The sequence below is a fragment of the Chiloscyllium plagiosum genome, chromosome 2, assembly GCF_004010195.1.
Source record: "Chiloscyllium plagiosum isolate BGI_BamShark_2017 chromosome 2, ASM401019v2, whole genome shotgun sequence".
In the NCBI taxonomy this organism is placed as follows: Eukaryota; Metazoa; Chordata; class Chondrichthyes; order Orectolobiformes; family Hemiscylliidae; genus Chiloscyllium; species Chiloscyllium plagiosum.
In genome coordinates this window covers 142,629,336-142,638,949 of record NC_057711.1, presented here as the reverse complement: position 1 = coordinate 142,638,949, position 9,614 = coordinate 142,629,336, and positions in this window count along the sequence as shown.

The window sequence follows — 9,614 nt, the reverse complement described above, 5'->3', positions numbered from 1 at the left end:
AACTCCATCTGCCACTTCTCAGCCCATTGGCCTATCTGATCAAGATCCCGTTGTAATCGGAGGTAACCTTCTTCGCTGTCCACTCCACCTCCAATTTTGGTGTCATCTGCAAACTTACTAAGTATACCTCACATCCAAATCATTTATATAAATGACGAAAAGTAGTGGACCCAGCACCGATCCTTGTAGCACTCCACTGGTCATAGGCCTCCAGTCTGAAAAACAACCCTCCACCACCACCCTCTGTCTTCTACCTTTGAGCCAGTTCTGTACCCAAATGGCTAGTTCTCCCTGTATTCTGTGAGACTTCTCTGCAGGAGTTCCTCAGGTAGTGTCCTAGGCCCAACCATCCTTCGCTGCTTCATTCATGACCTTTCCTCCACCATAATGTCACAAGGGGGCATTCATTGATGATTGCACAATGTTCAGCACCATTCATGACTCCTCAGAGACTGAAACAGTCCACGTTCAAATGCAAGAAGTACCGGATAATATCCAGGCTTGGACTAATAGGTGGCTAAACACAAAGCTGGTAATGACCATCTCCAACAATCGAGAATCTAACCATCATTCTTTAACATTCAGTGATGTTACCATCACAGAATTCTCCACTCTCAATGTCTTCCATTGACCAGAACCTGAAGTGGACTAGTCACATAAATATGTGTTTACAAGAAGCAAGGAATCCTGCAATGAATATCTCCTGATGCCCTAAAACCTGTCCAGTCTACAAGCTGCATGTCAGGACTGTGAAGGAAAACAGCCCATTTGTCTGGATGAGATAAGTGCAGGTCCTACAGCACAAAAGTAGCTTGATAATGACCAGCACAAAGCAGCCTATTTGACTGGCACCATAATCACAACCATTTACATCCTACACCACTGACACATATGTCCTGGGCAACATTTCATCACCAAAACACAGATCAAATAGTCATTCAAAGTTTGTGCGAAGATTTGTAGCTCGGGTGCTCGTTGTTGTGGTTCTGTTCGCCGAGCTGGAAGTTTTTGTTGCAAACGAATGTAGTGTACAAAATACCATGCAAGGACTGCACTAAACACTATATAGGACAAACAGGAAGACAGCTAACAATCCGCATACATGAACATCAACTAGCCACGAAACGACACGACCAGCTATCCTTAGTAGCCACACACGCAGACAAGCAACATGAATTCGACTGGGACAACACTACTATCATAGGGCAAGCCAGACAGAGAACAGCCAGGGAATTCCTAGAGGCATGGCATTCATCCACAAACTCCATCAACAAACACATCGACCTGGACCCAATATACCAACCACTACAGCGGACAGCTGAAACTGACAACCGGAAGCGGCAGGGACAGACCACTATAAACACCGGAGGAAACATCAAAGAAGCGCTTCGCAGGAGGCTCCCAAGCACTGATGATGTCGCCTAGCCAGGGGACGAAACGTTTGCAACAAAAACTTCCAGCTCAGCGAACAGAACCACAACAAATAGTCATTCAGCTCATTTGTTATTTTTATGACCGTGGTGCATAGCACAAACTGTAGTTCATCATGTATGAAACAACATTGGATCTTTCTGAAAGATGTGCTAAGGAACTATTTAAATGCAGATGTATTCATCCACTTCTTCTTCCCAAGAATCAGAAACAGCTACGTTTTTGAATGTTTGTTCAAAACGCTTTTCAAACTGGAAAACGCTACTGAATAATTAGAGGTCCAAGTATGTATACATATCTTTAAACTAATGCAAAACCCTTCTCTTAGAAATAATTTGAAGAATTCTCATGGAACTGATTTTTGTTTGAACAAGTTCATTTCAAAACAGAACAACAATCGAATAGTATTATTTGAGGTTTATAAGGTTATGAGGGGTATGGATAGGGTGAATAGGGAGCAGCTCTGCTTCTTGATTGAGCAGTCAATCACGGGGGCATAGTTTTAGTGTAAAAGATGAGAGATTCAGAGGTTAGTGGAATGAATTGCCAGAGGAAGTGGTAGAGGCGAGTACAATTACAAGACATTTAGACAGGTACATGGATAGGAAAGGTTTAGAGGGATATAGATCAACTGGAAATAGTTCATTTTAGGAAATCTGATTCCCATGGATGAGTTGGGCCAAAGGATTTATTTCAGTGCTGTATGATTCCATGACTCTAAGGCAGTGGGAATCTGGAATACACATTCTGGGAAGGTAGTGGAAGCTAGTAACCTTACAACCTTTAAAAAATATTTGGATGAGCACTTAATATCATTGACAAAATGTTTGGCACTGGAAAAGCATAGCAGGGCAGGCAACATCTGAGGAGCAGGAGAGTCAATGTTTCGAACATAAGCCCTTCATCAGGATTGTGAGGGAGGAGGGACGCCCAAGGGGACTGAGATAAATAAGAGTGGGGGTGTGCTGGGGCGAGGTAGCTTGGAAGGCGATAGGTAGATGAAGGTGGGAGTAATGGTGATAGGTTGGAGCAATAGGTGGGAAAGAAGATGGACAGGTAGGACAGTTCAAGAGGGCAGTGCTGAGTAGAGACTTGGATCTGGGATAAGGTGGGAGGAGGGAAGATGAGGAAACTGGTGAAATCGACATTGATGCCACGTGGTAGGAGGGTTCCAAGGTGGAAGATGAGATGGTCTTCCCCCCCCCCAGGGGTTAGGTGGTTAGGATTTGGCGATGGAGGATATCCAGGATTTGGTAGCATGGGAGAAGGAGTTCATGTGTTCAGCCACAAGGTGGTGAGTTGTTTGGTGCATGTGTCCCAGAGATGTTCTCTGAAACTTTGCCAAGTTGGCATCCTGTCTCCCCAATGTAGAGGAGACCACATTAAGAGTAACAGACACAGCTTGGATGTGCAGAAAAATCTATCGGGATATGGAAGGATCCTTTGGGGCCTTGGATGGAAGTGAGGAGGGAGGTATGCACACAGGTTTTACACTTCTTGTGGTGGCAAGGGAAGCTGCCAGGAGTGGAGAGTGGGTTGGTGGGGGGCATGAACCTAATGAGGGAGTTGCAGAGGGAACGTCCTCTGTGGAATGCTGAAAGGGGTGAGAATGGAAATATATGTCTGCTGGTGGGATCTGACTAAAGATGATAGAAATGGCGTAGGACGATGCATTGTATCCAGAGATTGAAGAGTTGGAAAGTGAGGACTGGGGGGGGAGGTTCTATCCTTGTTGTTGTTATGGAGGGGTGGGGTTTAAGGGCAGAGGCCTTGAAGTTCTTCAGCCACGTGCTGAAGCAGAAACGTCTCTGCCTTGAAGCTCTTCAGCCACGTGCTGAAGCAGAAAAACCCCCAAGTCGTCTCCTCTGCCTTGAGGCTCTTCAGCCATGTCATGAAGTAGAAAAACTCCAGTGCATCTCCTCCACTTCCCACAGCTGCACCCTTGAACCCCACCCCTCCAACAGTGACTTACATCTATGAGGAGAAAGCTGGGATGGATCATCCACTCATTAACATTTTTAGGCATGTCTGATGCTGCTCCTGTACTCTCTATGTACCAGCGTTGATATCCTGGCTTGATGGTAATGGTTGAGTGGAAAATGGGCCATGTGGTTACAGATTATGCTGGTATTCAATTCTACACCTTTTAATAGCCCATATGGCCTCATGAATGTCCAGTCTTGAGTTGCTCAATCAGTCCCATTTAGCATGGTTGTCGTGCCACACAACATGATGGAAGATATTCTCAGTATGAAGGTGGGACATAGTCTCCACAAGGACTGTCCAGTGGTCACAGATACTGTCATGAACAGATACATCTGCAGCTGGCTGATTGGTCAGGCTAAGGTCACATATGGGTTTTCTTTGTTGGTTCCCTCTCCACCTGCCGCAGGCCCAGTCTAGCAGCTATGTCCTTTAGGACCCAAACAGCTTGATCAAGTAGTACTGGTGCCAAACCACTCTTGGTGGTGGACATTGAAATCTCTCACTCAGAGTACAGTTGTGCCTTTGCTACCTTCAGTGCTTCTTCCAAATGTTGTTCAACATGGAGAAGCACTGATTCAAAAACCAAAAGAGGACAATACATGGTAACCAGCAGCAGGCTTTTTTTGCCTGTGTTTAATTTGATACCAAACACTTCATGGAGTTCAGAGTATATGTTAAGGACTCTGAGGGCAACTTCCTCCCAATTATATTTCACTGTGCCGGCATCTCTGCTGGGTCAGATCTGCCACTGGGACAGAACATATCCAAGAAAGGTGATGGTGGTATCCAGGACATTGTCTGTCAGGTATGATTCTATGAGTATAACCATGTTAGACTGCAGCTTGAGTAGCCTGTGAGACTGCTCCCCAACCACCCCCTCCCCACTCCCCCCACAAGACATCTCTGAGCTCGATGGCAATACTTCCAGCATATCTGCATTTTTTTCTTATAACCCACCGCACTGCTGCCTGTCGGTGGTAGTGCTTATTTTTTCCCCAGCACCCATACAGTGTGTGTGCAGGTGTGAGACACTGTGAAAGACAACAGCTGTATAAATCTTTATTCGTTTTCCACCACCAGAAAGAAAGGAAACACCAAAGTGGTCAGTGACAAGCAGTGCCCTTCTCAAAGGGCAGTGCAGATATGTATTTGTGCACTATTCCAATGAAATGCCTTCAGAACCTGAATCCACTAAATCGGGGAGAGTTAACCCATTAGAGTGAAAAACCACAAGTCCAGATGAATAAAGTCATTCAATCTCTTCTAGAATACGTTTGGGATTATCAGTTGAGTAAGGAAATATCTTCTCATCTTAGTCCTAAATGGCTGAACTTCTTTTTTTCACAATGGAATATTCTTTATTTTTCCAATCAGAGAATTGATTTGTTATTAATTCATGAGGTACAGGCATCTCTGGCTGGGACAACATCTGTTGCCTGTCCCTAATTGCCCTGACAAAGATGGTATGAGCTACCTTTTTGAACCACTGCTGTCCTTGGGCTGCCCAATGTGGGAGCGTGTGTGTAGTTGAATGTGAGACATTGTGTAGGCATTCAAGTACAAGAGTGTGTGGTGTGTATTGAAATATAACATTCAAGATGTGGGACAAGTGCAGTAAATTGGGATTAACACGCCTCTTAGTGGTAATTATTGTCAATGCAGACTCAATTGGCCAAAGGGCCTTTTCTGCACTGTATGACTCTACGACTCTAATGCTATGTTAAATAATGAATGTCTGTCAACTGGATTGACCAAAGGATTATGTCAGTTTTATTAAGAAAAGTGGTGGTTAGCTGGGAACCTTTGCTAGCCTGTGTGAAGGTGAATTTAGCATTTTTCTAACTTCCGGTAGTTCTGAGAAACAAAAAGTAATTTGTGATAAAGGTGTGTGTGACAGAGCAAGTAGTTGCTTGGTTATTATGGTCTAATCAGTCAAACTACTCCAAAGATTAATTTCTGCAATCATGTCAAACTTTCAGTCAGTTATCACTTAAGGAATATTGAGTACAATGGAGGCAGCCTAGGATCCTAACTTTGGAAGCAAGACAAATTACCTCACGGAGAAAAGTTAGTTACAATTAATGTTGACAATACAATAAAGGAAATTTCTGGCATCACTGAATGGGATCATTTCCAATGTTTAGACTTTTATTTGCACAGTACCCTCCAGGCACACAGCGTAACGAGGATTTTGATTAAATCAACCTCCTCCATCTCAAAAAATACTGAAGCAAAATAATTCTTTCATATTTCTTACATTTCACTGTTCTGTTTGGGATTTTAATCCTGTCTATTATTTAGTGAACTAATTCCAAACCCAGCAAGCCTCTTTATATAACTGCCTGTAGAGTATGTCATTATATTTCTTTACGTACTTTTGTCATTTTATTTCAAGATTCCGCATTGTATTCCCAGTTGTTTCCCTGACTTCACTCCTTGTCCATATTCTTTCATGTCATTCTCTCAGCTACTGCATATATATTTATGTCTCTTTTACTATTCCCAAAGTTTGCATTTTGTCTTACTTCACATGTTATTTTGTCAGTACTTTGCTTGTCTTTGTATTTTAATAGAACATTTTTTTTCTGGTTTCTGTTGAATATTAAATACTTTCCATAACTGTTCTAAATCGTTACTTGCCATTTTGTTGGTAATTTTATTTTCCCAAGTTCTATTTTCAGCCCCATAAAATCAGATTCTCTCCAATCCACTCCCCTGGTTTTTGCCATGCTGATATCCTTCAAATGTAGGTTTAACAATTACCATTCACTAGGAACGCTCAAGGGTACAAATCATTAGGTTAAATATGATCAGAATATTGCCAAAGGAATTAAAATGATTTTGGTAATGGTCTTTCATGTTTTGAGAGACTAAACACAAACTATTGCTCATGTTGGAAATGTGTAATAAAGTTAGAAAATGTTCGAAAGGCCCAAAACAATCATGCAATTTCTGCAAGAAAGATCATTACCCTGAAACATGATAGCATCTGTACAGTGCAGATATAGAAGTCATTTGGCTAAATGAGCCTGCACCAATCCTCCAAAAAGCTTCCCACCCAGACCTGTCCCCCAGCCTATCCCCATAACCTCACATTTACCACGGCCAATTCACTTAACCAGCACATCTTTAGACTCTGGGAGGAAACTGAAGTGTCCAGTGGAAACTCATGCAGACACAGGGAGAATGATCAAATTTCACACAGTCACCCAAGACTGGAATCAAACCTGGATCCCTGGCACTGTGAGGCAGAAGTGCTAACCATGCTATCTTTCTCTCTTCACAGATGCTGTTGGATCTGCTTAATGTTTCCAGCAATATGTAATTTTTGCTACTTATATTGTCATGATAAGGTACAACTTAGAAGGGCAACTTCAGCAAGGTTACACTATTAGAAGAGAGTATGAAGGACTGGAGTAGCAATTCTCTTGCCTGTACTCCCACCTGGTGACTGTCTGTGCTCAGAATGCAGTCTTGCTGAGTGTGTTCCTGTTGGAAATGAAATGTGTCTTGGGCAGCAGTGTAAAATAATGATCACTCTTCCATAAGGGAAAGCCTGTTACTCTTTGCCCAAGTTCTATTTCTCGTCATGCTTTGTTACTGGCCAAGGGTAAATATAACTCATTTATTGTTCCTATCCTCTGTCTTCCATCCCTGGGCTAAATACTCAACTAGATAAAATTCAACTCAGGAGTCTGTCTTCAAAGAACGCAAAAGATATCATTTTACCATACTCCAACTCAGAGTCAGCATTCATTGCTTTAGGTCATGTCATATGTCCCACAGACTGGTGCGTAGTTTTGATCACATATTGGGATATCTTCACGTATTTCTTTACAATATGGTGTGGTCTGAGGACAGAAGCAAATACAGAAATCCAAGATTTGAGTCTAAAAATTTGAGCATTTAGTAAAGAGATGTAAATTTGCATTATTTTATCACTATCTGCAGTTCGCTCACTACATTGAGAAAAGAAGGAAAAAAAGTAATTATTGCCCATTGAGAGGTCACTGACCACCAAAACAATTACCAGAAGGTTTTGAACATTTCACACTGTACTGTATCATTTAGACAAAAAAACTTTTCCCAATTAAATGTAGTTATAGTTATTCAACCAAGAATTCAAATAACACGTTTTGAGCTAACTAAAGTTTTGGAATGACAAGAAACATCTGGACATTTAAATAGTTTGTATGAATTATACTTTGAATGGAGAAAATATCCAACAAAGTGTTGTTCCTTGGCAAGATCATGCAAAAGTACAGGACCAAATCTTATAGGCCATAAATGACATAAGCTATGGTGAGAAATCCATGGGAAATCTAGCAAGGCCTTTCTCAATGTCAGGTAGGTAAAAAAAATTGACAGCAGATGCTGGAAACCAGAGTCTAGATTAGAGTGGTGCTGGAAAAGCACAGCAGTTCAGGCAGCATCCGAGGAGCTCCTCGGATGCTGCCTGAACTGCTCTTTCTCAATGTCAGCAGCAACATTCAGGACAAGATGAAATTCTTGCTGGGAGCAGTCAGATGCTGATTAATGGGAATTGTTGCTCATTATCATAACATTAACCCGTATCTTGCCTCATTGATTTGCAAGTTTTTATTCTGTCACATGCCAGACAGAAACTAGATGCTGAGAATTCCCACGTGGAATTCCAAGTAGTTAAGTAATTTGATTTGATTTATTATTGTCACATGTACCAAGATACAGTGAAAAGTGTTGTTTTGTGCGCTATATCGGCAGGTCATACCATGCAAAGCGCATTAGGGTAATAGAACAGAGTGCAGAACACAGTATTACAGACACAGCGAAGGTGCGGAGACATAGATATCAACATTAACATTTGAGAGGTTTGTTCCAAAGTCTGATTACAGTGGGGAAGAAGCTATTCTTGAATCTATTGATCCATGTATTCAAACTTCTGTATCTTTTACCTGATGGGAGAGGATGAAAGAGAATATAACATGGATAGAAGGCATTTTTGATTATGTTGGTAGGTTTCCCAAGGCAGTGGCAAGGAGATAAAGTCAATGGATGGAAGGCTGGCTTCCATAATGGATTGGGCTGTGTTCACAACTCTTAGTAATTTCTTGCCACCTTGGGCAGAGCGGTTGCCATACCAAGCTGTGATGCATCTAGATAGGATACTTTCTATGGTGCATCCATAAAAATTGGTAAGAGTCTTTATGGACATGCTGAATTTCCTTAGCCTCCTGACAATGCAGAGGCATTGTTGTGCTTTCTTGACTGCAGTGTTGGTTTAGGTGGATCAGAACAGGTTGTTGGTGATCACCACTACCACGAACCTGACACTTTCAACCATCACCAGTTCAGCACCATTGATCCAGACTGGGGCATGGCCTCCACTTTGCTTCCTCAAGTCAATGTCCAGTTCCTTCATTTTGCTGACAGTGATGGAGAGATTTACTTTGCACCATGCCACAAAGCTCTCATTCTCAATGACGGTAAGAGAATGCAAATTTACATCTCTTAACTAAATGCTCATATGGTAAGTCTGGGATCAGACTGCTGTATTTGCTTCTGTCCTCAGATCAAAGATGGAGGACAGGAAAAATTTCTGGCTGAAACAGACTGCTCTTCTTTTGAGGTATTTTAGGTGTTGGAGGTGATTTCCTCGATTTCCAGGTGCAGCAATTACTGTTTTATATGCTGTTGCACTGTTTTGGAACTTTGGAGGAAATAAATGTCAAAACAATGGCACTTTTAAAAGGGGAGAGGAACAGACAAAGGCAACACATGGTGAGGTCAGTGCAGGAGAGAGAGAAAGAAACCCACACTGCTAACTGACACAGCAGTGAACCTGCTCAGTTACTGCCTTTGCTGTTTGAATTCATGTATCGCTGGACATAGGAGTGCATCTGAGAAAATTAACAAACAGTGAAATTCACAACTGATTTTGGAGGAACCTGTTTGGGAGAGATCATAGCACAGAGATAGATAAGTGAATAGTTTTAAGTGTAGCCTTGGGGTCTTGCTGTAAGTCTGCAGTATGGTATAGAGTGGGTTCTTTCTTGATTATTTGTTTTACTGAGATATGTCTCTTGATTAAACTTAAAAGTATAAGCCATAAGTATTATATTAGCCTGAAGCAGTGTTTTGGAGCGCAATAAGATAGGGCTATTTTCTGGGTCTGCAGATTGGAAGAAGCAAAAATGGCCTTTAGTAGAGTGATATGT